This window comes from Saccopteryx leptura, chromosome 6 (assembly GCF_036850995.1).
Source record: "Saccopteryx leptura isolate mSacLep1 chromosome 6, mSacLep1_pri_phased_curated, whole genome shotgun sequence".
Taxonomy (NCBI): domain Eukaryota; kingdom Metazoa; phylum Chordata; class Mammalia; order Chiroptera; family Emballonuridae; genus Saccopteryx; species Saccopteryx leptura.
The window spans coordinates 36,800,490-36,820,959 of NC_089508.1; the positions used below are offsets into that span (position 1 = coordinate 36,800,490).

A 20,470-nucleotide genomic window follows, 5' to 3' on the forward strand; every position below is an offset into this window, starting at 1 on the left:
GAGCGTGCCTCTCCAGAGCCACATTGACTCACTGCACACGAAGCCATTAGAAAAAATTAAAGGCTGTATAAAAGAAGTTATACTGAATGAGGAGTGTGTTAAAAAAAATTTGTTTGTTTCTAACATTTATGCAGTAAAATTAAAAAAAAACTAGAGTAAAGAAGCGCATGCTTGACACTGAGTTTTAAAGCATAAATGAATAAAGAAAAACTGAAGCATATTTACCAATAAATAACACCTAACTCAGAATAAAATAGAGTGCACACTGGGCACCAAGTATTTTACATACATATGACAGAGATACTACTGTCACCTGCTTAAGATGAAACCAAGGCTGGGGCAGGGCTGAGGGGAGTGAGGGGGATACAGGGGGGAGGCACCCTGTTCAAGTGGCTCAGCCAGTGAGCTGGGTCTTAAAGCTGTATGTCTCACTCCTGCATCCACAGTCTGAACCCATATTTCATATATGCAATCCCCAAATTAGTTAGTCAGAATAAGTAAACTTTTCAAGTAATTATATAGCTTACTCTTTGAATAACATCAACATTTGTTTTCAATCAGGAGTGATGGGAATACCTTGACCCACTAAATACAATATCTGGAATATATGATTTGTCTTCTTGGGTGACTTAAGATCATCATTATTAATTACTGTACTACTCATTAAAAGCAGGTATGACCTAGCTCCTCACTAACTTCATCCTCAAGAGTGCGTTTTTCAGGTTGACATTTTTCAGAACGCACAAAGCAATGCTTCTGGCCTTGGTTCTGCCTCATGAGCAGGCCCTGACACCCCCTGAGCTCACTTCCTGTGCTACAACATAGCGACCCGTGGCTTCACCTGTTCACAAAGCTTGCTAAAGACTCAAATGAAACAATACAAACAAGATCAGGAAACTATAAATTGCAGCAAGGTTGTAGGCTTGATTATTTCTCTTCAATGACTCTGGTAGATTCTAAACTCTTCTTCTCAGATATTATTTTAAAGGGGAATAAAATTCACATATAACTAACAGTCTCCACAATTCAACAGTAATTTGTCTGGCTGGCGGTTAGAAGAATGCTACAGTTTCTTATGATGAACTTCAATAACTGTCCCTTTTGTTATCGTGGCCTCTGAAAGGCCATCGCACTAAGGCTGATAGAAATTTGTGTCCTCCCAAGTGGTGTGACTATGTAGTATCTTCACCACTGGACATGTGCACAAAATGCAGCAACAGACTCTCTGATGTGGTAGGTCAAATTCACTGAGAGAGGAATTAATTCGGATTTTTTTCATTTCTTTAGAGAAAGTAATCTGTGTTATGTCTCTGATCCAAAGGATCAAATTCTTCCATAGCAATATCCCACAAAGTCACCAAAGTTAAGAAGCAATCATGTGAACAGCTTCATAGGTAACTGAAAGATATAGTTTCCTCTAAAAAGCAAACCACATTCTGACACATATGAGCAGATAACTTAAATAAGAGGAAATGTAAGTACTAAACAAAAACAAACACATGCAAAAACGTTCACTCTCCTAGTATGCAAAGAAACTGACATACATGATATACACGAGGACTCTACACTATATACACAACCATTTTTTAAATCAATATAGTCATATGTAACTTGTATCATAAAAATGCACATACAATTTGACTCAGTAATCTCACTCCTGGGAATCTATCCTAAAAAGTAATTACTCGGAAACAAAAAGATAAATATATATGAATCCTCAACACTGGGATGATTTGTAAAATTTGGTACATCAGAGTAAAAAATGTTTAATCAAAACAAAACCAATCATTATAATGTTTACAAAAAGTTTTACATAAGAAAATGCTAAGATAAATAAACAGAATAAAATGTTTATGTTCAAAAGGAATGCAACCATATCAGTATTATATATGTGGACAAAGACTAAAAGGTAGAGAGGAAAAGTAAAACTGTTACGTGAGAGAAGTGATTTTCAACCTTTCTCAGCTCATGGCACACATAAACTAATTGCTAATATTCTGCGGTACACCAAAAACTATATTTTTTTGCCAATCCAAAAAAAGTAGGCATAATTTTGATTCATTCACATTGAACGGCTATTGTTGTCATGTTTATATGTAACAATCTAAGGGAAAAGAAGTCAGTGCCCCTACTAGTCAAGTATTGCATGTTTTGAAAATTCTTGCAGCACATCGGTTGAAAGTAAGGAATGATGTAAAGTAAGGAGTGATGTAAAGTAAGGAATTTTCATTCAAAATCTTTAAGCATCATTGCCACCTCATCTTCTAAATGAGAACTATGTGACGGAGACCATTTTTAAAAACCACTTAATGTCAACTTTTGCCACTTTCCTTCCACCAACTGAAGTAAAATACACAAAATCTATATGACTATAATATAAAAAAAATAACCAGAAAATAAAATACTCCCTTAAGAATGTGATTTGTGCCTGACCAGGCAGTGGCGCAGTGGATAGAGCGTCAGACTGGGATGCAGAAGACCCAGGTTCGAGACCCCGAGGTCGCCAGCTTGAGTGCGGGCTCATCTGGTTTGAGCAAAAATTCACCAGCTTGGACCCAAGGTCGCTGGCTCCAGCAAGGGGTTGCTTGGTCTGCTGAAGGCCCATGGTCAAGGCACATATGAGAAAGCAATCAATGAACAACTAAGGTGTCACAATGCACAACGAAAAAACTAATGATTGATGCTTCTCATCTCTCCGTTCCTGTCTGTTCCTGTCTATCCCTCACTCTGACTCTCTCTCTGTCTCTGTAAAAATAAATAAATAAAATAAATAAAAATAATTAATTTAAAAAATGTCTCCCTTTAAAAAAAAAAAAAAAGAATGTGATTTGTGATTAATAAAAAGACTAATAATAAACAAGTCTTTTCAGTGCCTCTGGGATGTCCACCCCTGGTTGGAACTACGAACCTAAGAATTCTCACAATAAACTTCTCTAGTTCTTTGAATTATCCTGCACTGTTTTTTCACACTAACTATAGAATTTCATCTTGTGATCTTTGTAAAAGATGTTATCTGTGGAGTACTAACGGGAAAACGCAGAAATATTTTTGTCTTCTGCTGCTCATTTATCTGAATACATTTCACTTTCCTTCTTTGTCTGAGACCTTGGAAGATGAACTTTGGAGGCCCCTCGTTGCTTAGTGGAGTTACACATTATCACTCCCCCTTTTCCCCCTGCACACAATCAACAGTCTTTGTCGTATCAGCTTTTCCACCTTCCCGGCTTCCTTTCTAGGATATACTAGCCCCCTGGGGAGTCTTTCTTGGAAGAAAGGAAGCCAACTGTCGGAATTCAGAATTCAGGGAATAGAGACCCTCTGTGGGCTCTACCCGCTCCTCCTCGGGTTTGTGGCTGGGTCTCTGGGGCTCCGCCCATCTTCCTCTGCCCACAGGTCAGCCTTCTCCCGGGCTGCGGCCTCTCGACTGCAGAAGGTAATTTTTCGAACTGTTGTGTCGCCTTTCCCTGCCTAATAAGGGAGACATATTTGCAACAAGAAAAAAACTTCTGATGAATTCTAAATTCATCTTCTGATGAAACTAGCATGAAGGAAAGCTTCTCCAAATCTCTTATTATTGAGACAAATTAACCCTAACTCTGTTTTTCCCATCTCAGATTGTGAGGCATCAGGAGTCTAAACTCCTTAGCATCTTCCAGGTACGGAACGGACTTCCTTTACACACATCTCTTCACTCGGTGGAGGACAAGGCCATTCTTTCTCCCATTTTATCACTTCTATATATACAAAAGCCCCAAAGGTTCTGACAGAAGTCTTTCTAGCTCCCTGGGCTGAAGGCAGGGACTTCCGTTACTCCTGCCAGGACAGAGTCCTCCACGTTCCCTCAGCTACAGACCAAGGCCTTTTCCCCTCGCGTTTATTATCCCAAAATGCACGGGTTCCATTACTTGTATATTATTTTCTTCACATCTGTCAATTATTTTGATCCCTAATGTAAAAAAGAAGAGTCCTTAAGGATTTGAGCTCTTTTATATGTTAAAAGAACCAATAATGCGTGCTGAGCAATGAAGCAAACTGCATTATTTGATGGGCTGGGTCAGATACTTAGTGATGATGCCTAAATTTTCTGGATTGCTGCTTTAAAAACGGTCTTCCACCGCAGAGACTGGAAGTCCAGAAATCCAGGGGGAAAGGGTGTCAGCAAGTCACTCTTCTGATTCCTGTGTAGCCCCAAATATAAGAGATATGAACAGACTTGTCTAAACAACAACCAACCCTCCCACACTCCCACCATAAGGCTGTGTGCACTGTCCCCAGAGCAGGGCTGCTACTGGAGTTGCAGGCCCCAGCAGGGAGTGTGGGTGTCATCAGGTACAGACAAATGAGGTCTAGACATGCCGGCCCCACAGGGTAGAGAGTCACACGCATGTTCCCACTTGTGCCAGTTCAATGGCCTCGCCTGTAAAATGCTGAAAGCCACACCTTGAGATAGTCATAAAGGGGCACGGCTGGGAAACACAGGAAAAGAGGCAGATGCAAAGAATAAGAAAGCAAAAGAAAAAACATAGACGCTTTCATTAGGGAACATAAAATATGCCTCTTTGATCCCAAACTTCATTGGTAAATATCAAGCTCCAGTCCCTGGCTTTTAACAATATCATGATTAGCCCAGAAATATCGGAGCTGTGACTTTATACCAGTGCAGGTCTTCCAAAGCATTCTGTAATTCTATCCCAACCACAATATTAAAATGTAGAGCTAGTTCTTCCTACTTCCACGGTTTCCTTCATCTCTATTAAGGTAAAATATAAATGGAATGAACCTAACCAACCACCTCTCAGCAGAAAAAAAGGGAACTCTCAGAAACCTCATCTGTACAAAATCCTTCCCCAAAATCCTCCTCCCAAATTTTGACCTACTGACTTACCAATTCTTGGCTGTGAGTGGTAATAAAAAGCAAAGTTTCAGTTTTGAACCATAGGTTCCTATTTTGACGAGAGTTGTAAATTATAGATCTTCCATTTTTTTCCTTAAGTTGCATGGGCTTACTATTTTTATATATGAAAACAGCCATGAGCACCTTTTTTTCTCTCCCTGAGGGCTTCCCATAATCTATTTATAGGACTGGAAGTGTGCCAAACCCAAACATAATTTACTGTGCTATTTCCGTGACTGACAATCTTGGTTTTGTTTTCCTCTTATCCTAAGGGAAAATCAATTGCCCAGCAAATTAATGTATCCCTCATCCTTTTATCCTTAAAGACCAACAATCAAAACTGATTTAGGTCTCAACTGGTCTATTTCTGGCTCTGCGTGGATGATAATCCTCAGTAACAGGTTTTTTGGACTAAGTAACAGACTGGGCACCCAGGGATACTGGTTCTGACCCCTTTTCTTTAACTGACTCACTGGGAGGCCTTTAACGAGACAGTCACCAGATTATCTCAGTTTCTCTGACCATAAAAGATGATTACTACCAAAGCAGTCAAAGGAGTCTCGTTCATTGTTGTTTTTTTTAAATTGAGAAATCATCAGCCTGACCTGTGGTGGCGCAGTGAATGAAGAGCTGACCTGGAATGCTGAGGTCGCCAGTTCAAACCCACGGTTTCTCCGGGTCAAGGCACATAGGAGAAGCAACTACTACAGAGTTGATGTGTCCCACTCCCCATCCCTTTCTCTCTCTCTAAAATCAATAAATAAAAATCTTTAAAAAGGGAAAAATAATTAAAGTATAATGGTATCCACTACTGCAATTATATAAATGTATGGCCAGTAGTTGCCCCCATCGGGGCCATGCACATGCAGGTTCCCATTAGATTCAGACAGACGGTAAAGAAACAGTGCAGCCAAAAAATATTGGGCCATTCTTTATTAAACTCTCGCACCTGCCGACGAGCAAACACACAGGAAAAACACTTCCCTCTTCATTCATTCAGAGCTCACAAAGCCCTGACACATTATCCGGTTCCACAACCAGGAGAATCTTCTCAGGTTTCTCCTAGAAGCAAAGGCCTCACCTGTCTCAGCAGCGCTCGCAAAGCCCCTCACCTCTGGTTCCTCATCTGCACCCCATCTGCACACCTTCTTCCTTCTCTCCATACAAACTCTGCAAACATGGCTTCCTTCTCTGCAAAACTGGCTTCTCTCTCCTCCAGCAAACATTAGCAAGACAATGGCCCTTCCCAAGCAGGAAGGTAATTTACAGTTTCACAGATCACATACCTAACGCTGCCCAGCGCCATTTTTCAACACTAAAAGTGAGCAAACTCAAAAAATACAAATTTCACAAACTCATGTGCCCAACAATAAGATTTTAAGACATCAGTTCAATCCATAGCCACCCAATCCACTCCTGTAATTTCATAAAACACAGCCTAGCACACACGGAATTAGGAACCAAGAAAAGAATATGCCATAGTTGCACTCATAATGAGCTGTATTTTCCTGAAGCCCTGGAATCAGAACACAGCAGGAGCTACTAAATCCACCTGAGCACCTGGAGCAGGGTGGGGCCTCTGGCATCCTCATTACCCAGGGTTCCATCAGGGTCTGCAGGGATCCAGGAGGCCTCGAGCACATCCAGGCTGCTGGAAGCAACCCAGAGATGTGAATGGGATCAGACCTCGGTGCACTTCAAGTCATTAGGGCTCAGGAGCTTCCCTAGAGGCAACCATCCACACTGGGAAAATTTGAAGAATCCAGGCCCCTAGGTTTGAGCCCTTCTGAAATTCCATTGGAGAGAAGGAAGAAGGAACACTCAGAAAATCAGACATTTTAGAATTCTAAGGTCAACCCAAACCAAATTCTTGGGATTGCCTTAGTGCAGTGATCGGCAAACTCAGTCAACAGAGCCGAATATCAACAGTACAAGGACTGAAATTTCTTTTGAGAGCCAAATTTTTTAAAGTTAAACTATATAGATAGGTACATTGTTATTAACTTAATTAGGGTACTCCTAAATGGGCCTTTGCTAAAAAATGTCCTCAATCTGAGAGCCGCATGTGGCTTGCGAGCCATGGTTTGCCGACCACTGCCTTGGGGGGGGGGGGGGGAGGTAAGACCCTCAGGTCCAACGTAGTTTAAACCAGAATCATTGGGCTCTTCCTGGTACACGGACCCCTTAGAGCAGTGTTTTTCAACCAGCGTGCCGCGGCACACTAGTGTGCCGTGAGACATGGTCAGGTGCGAGTATAAATACTATATTATTAACTATATGTATAATACGTACTGTGTGAGAGTGTCATTTTGTGTCATTTTGGTAGATGGTATGCCCCAGCATTTTGTAAATGTAAAAAATGTGCCGCATGCCTGACCAGTGGTGGCGCAGTGGATAAAGCGTCAACCTGGAAACGCTGAGGTTACCGGTTCAAAACACTGGGCTTGCCTGGTCAAGGCACATATGGGAGTTGATGCTTCCTGCTCCTCCCCCCTTCTCTCTCTCTCTCTCTCTCTCTCTCTCTCTCTCCCCCCTCTCTATAATGAATAAATAAAATCTTTAAAAAAAAAATAAAAAAAATTTTAAAAAAATGTGCCGCAGTTCAAAAAAGGAGAAAGTCAGAGGACTCTTCTAAAATTCGCCCTTTGCAACAGGCGCTTTGGCCAGAGATCCTCTTCCATTCTGCGGGCTCTGGCATGGTCTGGGAGCTCTGGGACCCTGCAGAGGGCATAAACCGGCCCTTCCACCTTGCCAGCCAAGCACCACGTTGGTAACACACTGGTAGTCCCTCAAATACACCTGCTTAAAGATCCGTGCCAAAAAACAGAAAACAATTTACTGTAAATATTAACTTTTTTTAAGTTTTACTTGTTATTGTTTAAGAGATGAGGTTTTATCCCCCTTGTTCTGGCTGCTGTGTATTTCTTAACTCAATTTCCTTTTCTAAATCAATCCCAGTACTTTCACTTCACCAATCCCATTGTGCAACGTCCCATAAAGGTCTCCGATTCCACAAAAGCAGGCGGCAGCTTGCGCGCGCTGGGCCAGTAACGCCGCCGCGCCTCCTCCGCCCCACGCTCGACTTCCCACTAGAAGGAGGAAGTGATGGTGCTGGAAGAGAGCCCTAAATTGTTGTCCTTGTTGTTGTGAACCTTTAAATAGACTTCTGTATGTGTAAGGGCTTTGGGGTTCTGCTCATAAAAATCCTGCGGGAAGGCCAGTGCGGCTATAAAATCAAAAAAATGTTGCATCCTATGCTATATTATCACTAGGAACTGGGGCTCAGAAAGTGAAAACTATCTCCTCAAAAATGAAATCAAGGTTCTTTAAAAATCAAAACCTTGCAAGGATTCTTTTCATTCATGTGATGATGAAGATCAAAATTAATTCTGATGAACCGTCTCTGAGGTCAGTCTGCTAGTGTGTTAACACCATGCCCTTAGCACGAACAAAATTTCTTTAGACACTTTTCCACTTTTGACATTTTTTTATCTTCTATGTCATTGAATCAATTTTATGTGGCAAGATAATGCAAAGAAAAGGAGAATTTCAGAACAAGTGTGGTGATCTTAATTTTGACTAAGCAAATACAGAAAGCTAAAATAAAAATACAGCTTGTTTTCAAAATGTTTCATGTTGCTAATTCCTCCAGCAAGATTTTTGTTTTCACTTTGGGATTAAAGTCCACAGTTTTTGTTTCTAAAAAAAAAAATAAATAAATAAAAAAGGCAGTTATAGCAAACGGGCTCAAAATATTTTCTGCCTCTAAAAATAAACGTCTTTCTTTTTGGACAACAAGCTTAACTCTAAAGTTCTAATTATTCCCCAGATAGAAGAGACCAGTTAATCAGCAATTTGCAAGAGAAGAGAGCTCCGGCAGGTTACAGAAATTCCACCAGTAACCCCTTGGCCTGTCCTCCACCCGCAAGATCAAGCAAATTACAGTACTTGGTTAGCTCTCAACAACAAAAGAAGCCCACAGTGCGGGGAGGGCGGGAGTGAGGCAGTGGAGAGGTGGAGGGCGGGGTTGCAGGGCGGTCTACAGCCTTTGTGGGCTCCGTTCTGCTAATGGGGGGAGGGGAGGGGACGGGAAGCAATGCTCCGGGAAAAGGCAACCTCTAGCACTCAAGTATTTTTAAATGTTTATGTCCTTTTGTACAACAACAAAAAGGTTTAAAAAAATTGAAATCAACAAAATGTTGGATGCTCTGAAGGATGGCTATCCAATAGATGCAACTGATTTAGAAGTAAGAAGAAACAAGGAAGGGAAAGAAAGAAGCAAATAAATCAGGAAAGCAGAATGAATAGGAAGATTACACTTTGGAGCCAAGGAAAGATTTAACTGTCCTAATCCTGGTGCTTAAAGTCCTTGAAATAATAACCTTCCGGAAAGCAGATACAAGTAGCCAACCAGAGAACAAAGAGCCTAACATGTATCTCTGTCAAACCACTCTTCACTAGAGGAAAAATGGGGGAGAGAGCCCAAATCACCCACTACCCAGTTAGTTTACACAAACAAAGTTCTGGAAAGGAACTTCCTGAGCAATGGCCTGAGTCCTCCCTTCACTTTATAGTTCCCGTTATAGTCTGTGGCCCAACCCTGGTTCACTGAGGAAGAAGGGTGCCATCCATTATCCAGCTTTATTTAGTGAAGAACAAAAACTGAGAATTTTAGAATTTCCCATATAGGCTTTCCTCCAAACCTGTTAGAGTACAGTGAAGTCAACACCTTCACCTAAATAACCATGTAAATATGAGAAAATTAAATAAATCTCTACAAACAGGAATGTTGGTTAGAGCATCATCCCTACAGGCCAAGGTTGCGAGTTCAATTCCCAGTGAGAGTACATATAAGAATCAATCAATGGGCCATAATCTGTGGCTCCATGGATAAAGCATAGACTCAGCATGCCAGAGGGTTCAATCCTAGTCAGGGCACACAGGAGAAGCAATCGATGAGTACACAACTAAATAACAAAAAAACTTGATACTTTTCTTTTTTTTCTTTTATTTATTTATGTATGTATATATGTATGTGTGTGTGTACTGAGTTAGCAATTCTTCTCTGACTGGGGGTCCAACCCGCAACCTCTGGAATTCTGGCCACCACTCTAACCAGTCAAGCTATCCAGCCAGAGCAAGTTGATGCTTTTCTCTCTCCTGTTCCCTCTCTCTCTCTAAGTCAATGGGGAATAATTTTTTTTTAAGAGAAGCAAAGAGGGAGGGAGAGGGAGAGAGAGAGAGTGGGGAGAGATGAGAAGCATCAATTCATAGTTGTGTCACCTTAGTTGTTTACTGATTGCTTCTTATAGGAAGAGGGGAAAGGGGGGCCTCAAGCCAATGACCTTCACCTCAAGCCAGCGACCCTGGGCTTCAAGCCAGCAACCTTTAGGCTAAGCCCATGACCCCTTATTAAAGCTGGCAAGCGAACTCAAGCCCGATGAGCCCACACTCAAGCCGGTGACATCAGGATCTCAAACTTGGGACCTCAGTGTCCCAGGTTGATGCTCTATATACTGCGCCACCACTGGTCAGGCAGGAAAAAAAAAATTTTTAATTTAAAAAAAGGAATCAGCCAGTGAATAGTATAATTAAGTGGAATAACAAATCGTCTCTCTCTCTTTCTCCCTAAAATCAATAAATTAAAAAGAAAGAATTAAAGACTATCAAATATAAATCCATACATATCTACAGTCACAGGCATATTAATACTCAGACAATTCTATTGGTGTACTTCATTCACATCAGTCTGATCAGAGGACACTGAAATTCTTTTTTCAGTTGTGAAGAGATGTATGTAGCTCCAAAACCACAGGAAAGGCAAAAGCTATGATAGGTTCTATGCAGCCTCCTAAGTACAAATTTTACTGAGTATCTGTTTATTAAACAAGTTTCCAAGAAAATACAAAAATGTACTTAAAAATCAATAATGACACCTGAACAGGGCTGGTACTGTGAATAGAGTGTCAACCTGGAACACTGAAGTCCTAGGTTTGAAACCCCAAGGTCGCCGGCTTGTGCGTGGGCTCATCTGGCTTGAGCATGGGATCATTAATATGGTCCCATTGTTGCTGGCTCGAGCCCAAAAGTTGCTGGCTTGAAGGACAAGGTCACTGGCTTAAGCCCGAGGTGACTGGCTTGAGCAAGAGGTCACTGGCTCAGCTGGAGCCCCCCTATCAAGGCATGTATGAGAAGCAATGAATGAACAACTAAGGTGCCACAACTACAAGTTGATGCTTCTCCTCTCTCTCTCTCTCTCTCTCTCTCTCTCTCTCTCTCTCTCACACACACACACACACATCAATAAAGAAATGACAAACAACTGGATAGGAAAATAAGCAAAAAATATGAACAGGTGAATTCTACAAGAGGACATAAAAAATTAACTATCCAAAAATACGTGAATAGATAAACTATGGCAAAGTCACACAATAGAGTATTAAACAATAAAAAATAAATGAATCAGCCTGACCAGGCGGTTGCGCAGTAGATAAGAGCATTGGACTGGGATGTGGAGGACCCAGGTTTGAAGCTCCGAGGTCGCCGGCTTGAACATGGGGTCGCTGGTTTGACTATAGGATCATACACATGACCCCATGGTCATTGGCTTGAGCCCAAAGATTGCTGGCTTGAGCCAGGGTCACTCTGCTATGCTATAGCCCCCCCGTCAAGGCACATATGAGAGGTAATCAATGAACAACGAAGGAGCCACAATGAAGAACTGATGCTTCTCATCTCTCTCCCTTCCTGCCCGTCTGTCCCTATCTGTCCCTCTCTCTGTCTTGTCACAAAAAAAAAGAATGAATCAAAGTTATACATTTCAATATATGTAAATGCATCTTATAAATATAAAATTGAGGGGAAAAAAGCAACTTCCAGAAAAATGCATCCAGAATGATGTCAATTATATACAATCTTTTTTTTTTTAATGATAATCTTAAAAATATGGGTCAGGACCCGTGACAGTTCTGAAACACCTTGGTATTGCTGGATCCATTGTTCATCGTCAACATCCATCATGTGCAGCAGTGCCTTGGCAGTAGCAGTTGTTAAAGGCTTTGAAAATCACCCTTAACATTTATACTCAACAAAATTGTAAAGAAATGCCTGAGAATGATAAACATCAAATTCAAGATACCGGTTACCTCTGAGGAGGAAGAAAGGTTCACACCATGTTATAAATATTTTGTTTATTAAGTAAGATGCTAAAGCACATAATTACTTGCTGTATGATGATATACTTTTCCATAAGTCTTAAATAATACTCAACAATTTAAATATTAAAAACACACACACACACATGAACACACACACAGCACCAAGATCTCTGAGGAATCTAGAGATTCCTGCTTCTGCCAATTACCTGAGAGACCTTGTCACCATGAATCCTGCCTGGTTCCTCATCTGTGAAATAAAAGGATTGGGGCATTGTTCAGTCCTAAAATTCTGAACTGAATTCAACATGATGGGTTGAGGATGAACTAATGACCACCCATCACTTCGCTAACTGTACAAGGTATACTCGTACATGAGCCCAGGCTTGCTGACTCACTATAGATAGCACACAAACATTTTTAAGTTACCTTAAAAATGGCCTTTAGCCTGACCAGGCGGTGGCGCAATGGATAGAGCATCAGACTGGGATGCCAAGGACCCAGGTTCGAGACCCCGAGGTCACCAGCTTGAGCACGGGCTCATCTGGTTTGAGCATAGCTCACCAGCTTGGACCCAAGGTCACTGGCTCGAGCAAGGGGTTACTTGGTCTGCTGAAGGCCCACAGTCAAGGCACATATGAGAAAGCAATCAATGAACAACTAAGGTGTCACAACAAAAAACTGATGATTGATGCTTCTCATCTCCCTCCGTTCCTGTCTGTCTGTCCCTATCTAACCCTCTCTCTGACTCTCTATCTCTGTAAAAAAAAAAAAAAAAAAAAAAAAAAAAAAAAAAAAGAATAAATTTAACAAGCTTATGAGTCAGATTATGACAAATTCTGTAATATGAATACAACAAAATAAAGTGAGTACATGAAAGGGAAATTAAAAAAAAAAAAAAAAACACCCAGTCTGACCTACCCATTCTACTGGTAAGTGGGAAAGTAGATGAGAAAAAATAATCAAAAAGAAAGAAAACATAAAAAGTTAACTGTTGTGTAATTTAGAAGCTTTTTTTTTCTAGGGTGCCAGCCAGCAGTGCCCCTCCTAACAACTGTTTAAGAAGTTGATGAATCAAACTATAATATGTAAATAGAGGGTGTCTCTGAAAAACAGACTTGATTTCTGAAATAGCAGAAGTTCGTGAAATTATTCCCTCCCCTACGCTTCACTTGTGACTTGCTAGAGAACTTGTAAACTAGTTTCCATTTCATTGCTAGACATGGCATAAATTTCTCATCGGGAGAGAAACAACCAGAATCATTGGTTTCTCAGTTTCCCCCAAAGATACATACTTGCCAATTCTGTGGGCACAATTTTTAAATCTGATATGAGATCACACCATCTCAAGGAAAGACGCATAGCTTCTCCGCCTTCTGGCTAAGATCAAATGTAGGGAAAGAACAGAATGCCCTTCCGTGTATACTAAATTATCTTTGTAGTTACATGTTACCACGGCTCCATTAGAAATTTGTCTCAATTTAAAAAAACAAAAAACTATTTCTTTCTACTTCTAAGATTGCTTTTTCTTTAATATAGCTTCTAGTTCATTAAAAGTTAGAAATTATGTACCTTCCTGCGAAGATAAACTTCCAAAAACAAGAATAATCCTTCTGTTCTCTTAGCTCCATTAACTTGGATTACAAAATTCTTTGTTTTCTTTTCATGGAATTTCAGACCACAGTTTTGAGATTTCTAAGAAATAGCTTTCCCTTTTCTCAAAGCCTTCTCCCTGGAAATATCTCTGACCCATCCCTAGTCCCCTAAACATGTAACATAAAACCCTCCTAAAGAAACACCACCTGCACTGATCTCTTCCTATCAGTGAACAATTAGAACACTCCTCCAAAAATGTTTTATGCATACCACAATATTTTCCTGAGTGGAACCGAAACTAGCACCACTGAAGGATCTCAAGAAGTAGGACCACGAAGACGAAACAAAATCTCAGTAATCCTTTAGTTGAAGCTCCTCCAACTCATGCAGTTAAGAAGCTGATCGACTCGGTACAGTACTGAGATTTGTATCTGATTAAAAAGGGTTATCTGTCGATATTTGCACATTCCTTCTGACAATCTACAGTGCAATAAAGGTGAAATATCAGTGACATCTCCTTTGCTTTAGCCTGAAAGTAAGAACAGGTAAATTCTCTTTACATAGGCGACCAAATTTATAGATTCTCTATTTGATAATAATGATAAAACCTTAACCAGAAGAGTTAATATTTATTTAGTACTTAATTTTTTACATTTTACATGTACTATCTCTTTAATTCTTACAGGTCCAAAAGATAGACACTCTCTAACCCATTTAGGGAAACAGAGAAGTTAAGTAACTTGCCCAAGACCAAACTGCAAGTTACTGACAAGACCTGCTTGAACAGAAGTATGCAAGTTCCACATTCCATGTCCTTAAAGAAAACTTCCTAACAGGTGAGATCCATCTAATCTACTCACATATCCCATGATTCTATAGAGAAATTTACCAGAGCACAGATTGTACCACTCAACATAGGAAGTAATTAACAGATTAATATAGTGACCAAACTGAAATGGGTCTATGTTAATTTAAATTCTCTGTTCTTCTTCCTCTAAATAAATCGGATGAAAATGCCTTTTGCCCACTCTTGCAGTGGTGTAGTTAACTGGCAAACTTATGTAATAAATTAACTAACAGAACTGGTTTAGCAACATATAAGAAGCTCTAGGTCTAAATTCTAACCCTGGGTATGTCACTGATTTCAAAGGTAATCAAGAGCATTTAACTAAAGTTACATTTAATGTTTATGGGACTTTCAGAACACATAACAAGAGAAGAACCCATATTTATGAAACCTCAATAATGTGCCCTGATACCAAATGTCTTGATAAAAAGGGTAAAAACACAAATTTTAACTATGTTACACAATTACTACTTTGCCAAGGTTTCAAGTGTTCACAAACATTCAAATGGAAACATACATACAACTGTCTATAATGATCATCTCCAGGGACAGACACTGTAGAAATGGAAAGTGAAAATAATGAGGAAGAGCTTTTGCTTTTTAAATATGTATGTTGTACATGTGTTGTTGGATCTTTGGAATAATAAAAATAAACTTTTTTTTTTCTGGCAGAGACAGAGAGAGTCAGAGAGAGAGGGACAGATAGGGACAGACAGACAGGAAGGAAGAGAGATGAGAAACGTCAATTCTTCGTTGCAGCTCCTTAGTTGTTCATTGACTGCTTTCTCATATGTGCCTTGACCTGGGGGCTACAGCAGACCTAGTGACCCGTTGCTCAAGCCAGCGACCTTAGGCTCAAGCTGGTGAGCTTTTGCTCAAACTAGATGAGCCCGCGCTCAAACTGGCAACTCAGGGTCTCAAACCTGGGTCCTCCACATCCCAGTCCGACGCTCTATCCACTCTGCCACAGCCTGGTCAGGCAAAAAATAAACTTTTAAGAAATGCTCATAGGCTTGCCAGACTTTATTTTTACCGGCACCCATGAGCTTGACCTCAGATCCCACATTCGTCTTCTAACAAAGGGTATATATATAACATTAAGAAAAGCTTCATTCACTCTGCCCCTCTCATTCTCTCCAATTCAACTAAAACAAGGCTCATTTTATAAAGTTTTTAGCCACTCCTACCCAAATGTTTCCATTTCATCAAAAGCAAGAGAAAAAAACCTTAAAGGACATCACCCTTCAAGCAGCTCTCAAAGGAAAATAATATTGGAACTTGAGAATTAAGGTTAAGTATAAAGCTCTCTTGACTTTCTTCGGTAACAAACTCAAACCACTCAGTTAGAGGGCTGTTCTCCCTTTCCTGGTGGTGGTGAACAGGCAGTGGGAGCCTGAATGTGGAGACAAATGGAAAACGCCACAGGGGCAGCCTGCTGCCTCCAGTCCTCATTCCTCCTAACCCGCCTCTCCTTTTGCTCCAAAGGGCCTGAAAAAAGTGAGGAGTGCTTTGAAATTGATGTAGATGTTTAAATAATATCAGGCCTCTGCTGAGCCTCTATCTCTCCATCGATAAAAATACTATTTGCTTCCGATAATGACTTATGACTATTTAGCATGAATCCTGAGACATAGCAGGTGCACCATAAACGTTAGCTTCCTTCTTTCAGAACTGAATTTCCAGTTGCGGGCTATATGTTCCCTAATCTTTGAACTCAAAGAACCCATTAGCCCAGGGGTCCCCAAACTTTTTACACAGGCGGCCAGTTCGCTGTTCCTCAGATCATTGGAGGGCCGGACTATAAAAAAAAACTATGAACAAATCCCTGTGCACACTACACGTATCTTATTTTAAAGTAAAAAAACAAAATGGGAACAAATACAATATTTAAAATAAAGAACAAGTAAATTTAAATCAACAAACTGACCAGTATTTCAATGGGAACTATGGGCCTGCTTTTGGCTAATGAGATGGTCAATGTGCTCCTCTCACTGACCACCAATGAAAGAGGTGCCCCTTCTGGAAGTGCGACGGGGGCCGGATAAATGGCCTCCGGGGGCCGCATGTGGCCCGCGGGCCATAGTTTGGGGACCCCTGCATTAGCCCACCCCAGTGCCAGATCATCATTTTCTCCTACACCTTCTCCTTCTCTCAAGTAATAGCACCAACACTGTCTTTGGCACCTAACTGAAATTTTTCTCTCTTTCCTCTCCTCTTAATGACCTCTGACTCTGTCCTCCATCACTCACTTGGATTTCTAAAAACATTCTTGTATTTGGACTTCCTGACTCTCCAATACATATTTCAGAACATTATTATAAAACAGAACTCACACCAAGCTCTGGTTCCCCGGTGACAAGAAGCATGTAAGTCCAAACACCTTTGTGTGCAAAACTCCCCCAGATCTAACCGCAAAGCACCTATGCAGAGCTCTCCCACCATATCCTGCCATGAGCCCTGGGCTTTAGTTTGCGCTATTCTTCAATTACAATCTACTCTTCTCCATTCTCTACCATGAAAGCATTGCAATCTACTCTTCATTCTACATCAAGCTACACTCCCAGTTCAAACGTCAACATTCTACAAAACTAGCCCTAACTTCCCCAAAGCTGGCATCAACGACCATTACTTTGCCCCCCACGGCACATTTTGCTTGTACTTCTGCCAGCACTTCTTTCATTCTGTATCACACTAGGGCAGTGTGTTTACAAGGCTGTCGCCCCCAGTTGCTGAAGAACAGGCGCCAGGCCTGATTCATTAGTGATCGCACCTCAGCACCTATCACTTAGCCCCTTGTTGCCCACACCCTGAACTGGATGTAATAACCACTATTTATTACTATGTGTTCTATCGTGTTCAACTGTAGGCAGCGTACTGTCTGTTACCTGTGTTATCTCGGCAATACTCCTAACACTCCTACAATTAGGTCATATTTTGGCCTCTATTTTAATAGATGAGGAAACTCAGGCAGGTTATGTGATTTGCCCAAGTGATAAAGGCAGGATTTGAACCAAGCTCAGTCTGACTTCAGAGCTAGCTATGTTCTTAACCATTACACTATACCTCAGGCATTTCTAAACTTCGCTTGTTCCTTGAATACTGATACACATAGGAGTATCACTCAAGATAAGACCCCAGTAAATTATATTTATCCTGTCAGCACATCGAAGCCATTTTGGTCCTGCCCAGGTTCAGGGGCACAAACAAGCAGGTCCACAGTCTCCCAGGTTCACCTCTTTTTCTCCTTTCTTAACCCTCACTCCCCCAACCCCCTAAAAAACAGATCAGAAGAAAAATAATTTATAATTAAATCTTTACTTATTGTGGAACACACAACATCAACAGTAAGTTTACAAGGTTTCTCAGGCACATATAATCTGAAAGAATTTGTTGGATCATTTCAAAACATACTTTTCCCTGCTCAAACCTGAAATCAGCAGCAGTTGCTAAGAAAACACAGCCAGCTGCCAGACAAGATGACTCAGAAAGGAGAGAGCTCACCTTCCAAGTCTCAGACACCATCCCCACAGTCTTGCAATCAGATCTTCGGCCTGTGGTTATACACATTTGGGAGTTCCCTTTCACCAGGCTCAGAAGGAAATATAGTCAGTTCTGGACTAAACACTATTTATAAAATTAATTATTACCCAACTGAGTTGCAGCTTGCTATAACGAAGAAAAGCACAAAGACTATGAAGGTAACAACTCTCTTTTAAACACAGTCCCATTAACAGAAAAAAGAAATTCTTACTCAGTGTCATCAAATGAGTGACTATAAAGGATATTCAAACAAGAGAATCCAAGTAACCTTTTCTTAACATATAAGTGCAAATAAGAAAGCATACCTTTAACTCTTTTATAAACAGAATTTGTAGTTGTTTCTTTTTCAAATTTTTTTCTGAATAACTGGCTCTGGAATAACTTTGAACTAAAAGCTCTAGTTTGTATTATTCTATCCAACAATCTCATCATACATTGGCTATAATTTATCATAGTACTAATAGCTTAGATACATTTGAGTTGTGGCTTGTTTTTATTAATTATTTGTTTTGGAGGGATAGGGAACAGTGTTGAACACCTTTATTTATTTCTTATTTTATTTTTCAGTTACGGTTGACATTTAATATTATATGAGTTTCAGGTATACAAGCATACTGGCTAGACATTTCTATAACTTATGAAGTAACCCCCTCCACAAGTCTAATATCCACCTGGCACCATCCATAGTTATTACAATATTATTGACAGCAGTCCCTACGCTGTACTTTATATCCCTGTGACTGTTTTAATAACTGCCAATTTGTACTTCTCAATCCCTCCCCTTTTCCCCCAGGCCCCAGCTCCCTCCCATCTGGCAACCTTCAGTTTGTTCTCCCCATCTTCCAGTTTGATTGTCTATTTCTTTAGATTCCACGTATAAGTGAAATCATATGGTATTTGTCTGTCCCTGTCCTACTTATTTCAGCTTTACTTCTTTTGTTGCAATTTACACTTAAGGTAAAAAATTACTGCTAAGTAATTAGCATTTTTAAAATGAAAATTAGCTAACATCTATGGTATGACCCACTAATTAATGTGTCAGACAGTCACAGTCAAAAATGAACATTTCAGTTGTAATAACAACTGGTTTTTCCTCAGGATAACATAATTTGTACTCCAAAGCCAGAGTGGGAGAAAACAGGTAGTGTGTCTGTAAATTGTCTGTGAATGAATTCTGCCCCCTCTCTCCAGATATGAATTCTGAGAACCTAAGCTCTCACTAAATAGGTTATCTCTAACCCTGATCAAAGAATTGTGTGCAGAACACTAAGATGAGTAGATTTCTTAAAATAAAAAAAAGTATTGTTCCTCTGTAAATGCTGAATGCCTTTTATTTCCAAATGAGGCAACATAACTGGTGAAATGAGTAATGAGAACTTTAATGTATTATTATTTTTAATTTTTTTTTTAATTTTATGTATTCATTTTAGAGAAGAGAGAGAGGGAGAGAGAGAGACAGAGAGAGAGAGAGAGAGAGAGAAGGGGGGAGGAGCTGGAAGCATCAACTCCCATATGTGCCTTGACCAGGCAAGCCCAGGGTTTTGAACCGGTGACCTCAGCATTTCCAGGTCGACGCTTTATCCACTGCGCCACCACAGGTCAGGCCTTTAATGTATTATTATAATGTAAATTTTTAATGTATTAAAATTTGCCTAGAAACTGCAAAACCTCATATAACATCGCCCTTCCCATAAATCTGCCTTTCAAATTTACATTTCTCCTTCCAGCCCAATTTCAATTTGGCACTGTTTGGGTGTATATTTTTTACTACTACTCTAGAATTTTATCTATAAGTATTATGTATATATTGCTATCATGATGATGGAACATAAAATATTTTGATAAAATGTTTTCACTGTTATAACCAGCATATTTATTTTTAAATGAATCTTAGGCTAATAGGAATATATGTACAAGTGTATGTCCACATTGCTGTTTTGTTTTACTCATCTTTTGTGCAAATAAATTTCAGATAAACTTCATAATTTATTGTTAACCATGGAAAAAGTTATATATGATTCAGTTTCTAATTCATCTCTAGCACCTTAATAGCTCGAGTAATTTAAAATCTATTTATTGATGAATGAAATTATATGATGTGTGGAATTTACTTAAAAATAACCCAGGACGCAGGTGTAGGTGAGGGTAAGGTAAAACCCGATCAGCAGCCTTTGATAGTGATCAATTCTGGGTAATGTTTACACAGAGTTCATTTCACTATTATCTCTGCCTTTGAATATATTTGAAAATTTTCATAACAAAATTTTTAAAAATCTAGTTTACTATCTAGAGTCAGGCGTAACTTTGCCAATTTGGTTTACCCATGTAGCAATTAATGTTTTACATGACACTTCATTAGTGCCAACACTGCTCTTAAAGTACTGAGGAATAAAGTAAATGGAGTCATGATAGTCAAGCCGTTAAATAATTAAAATCGAG

The 20,470-nt window shown here is 40.0% G+C and overlaps 1 protein-coding gene across 4 annotated transcripts in view; it reads right to left on the reverse strand.

The window, feature by feature from the left end:
• The window catches only part of SYNE2 (spectrin repeat containing nuclear envelope protein 2), a 350,331-nt gene that overhangs the window by 318,423 nt on the left and 11,438 nt on the right, over positions 1–20,470 (reverse strand). The gene's annotated exons all lie outside the window — the stretch shown is intronic.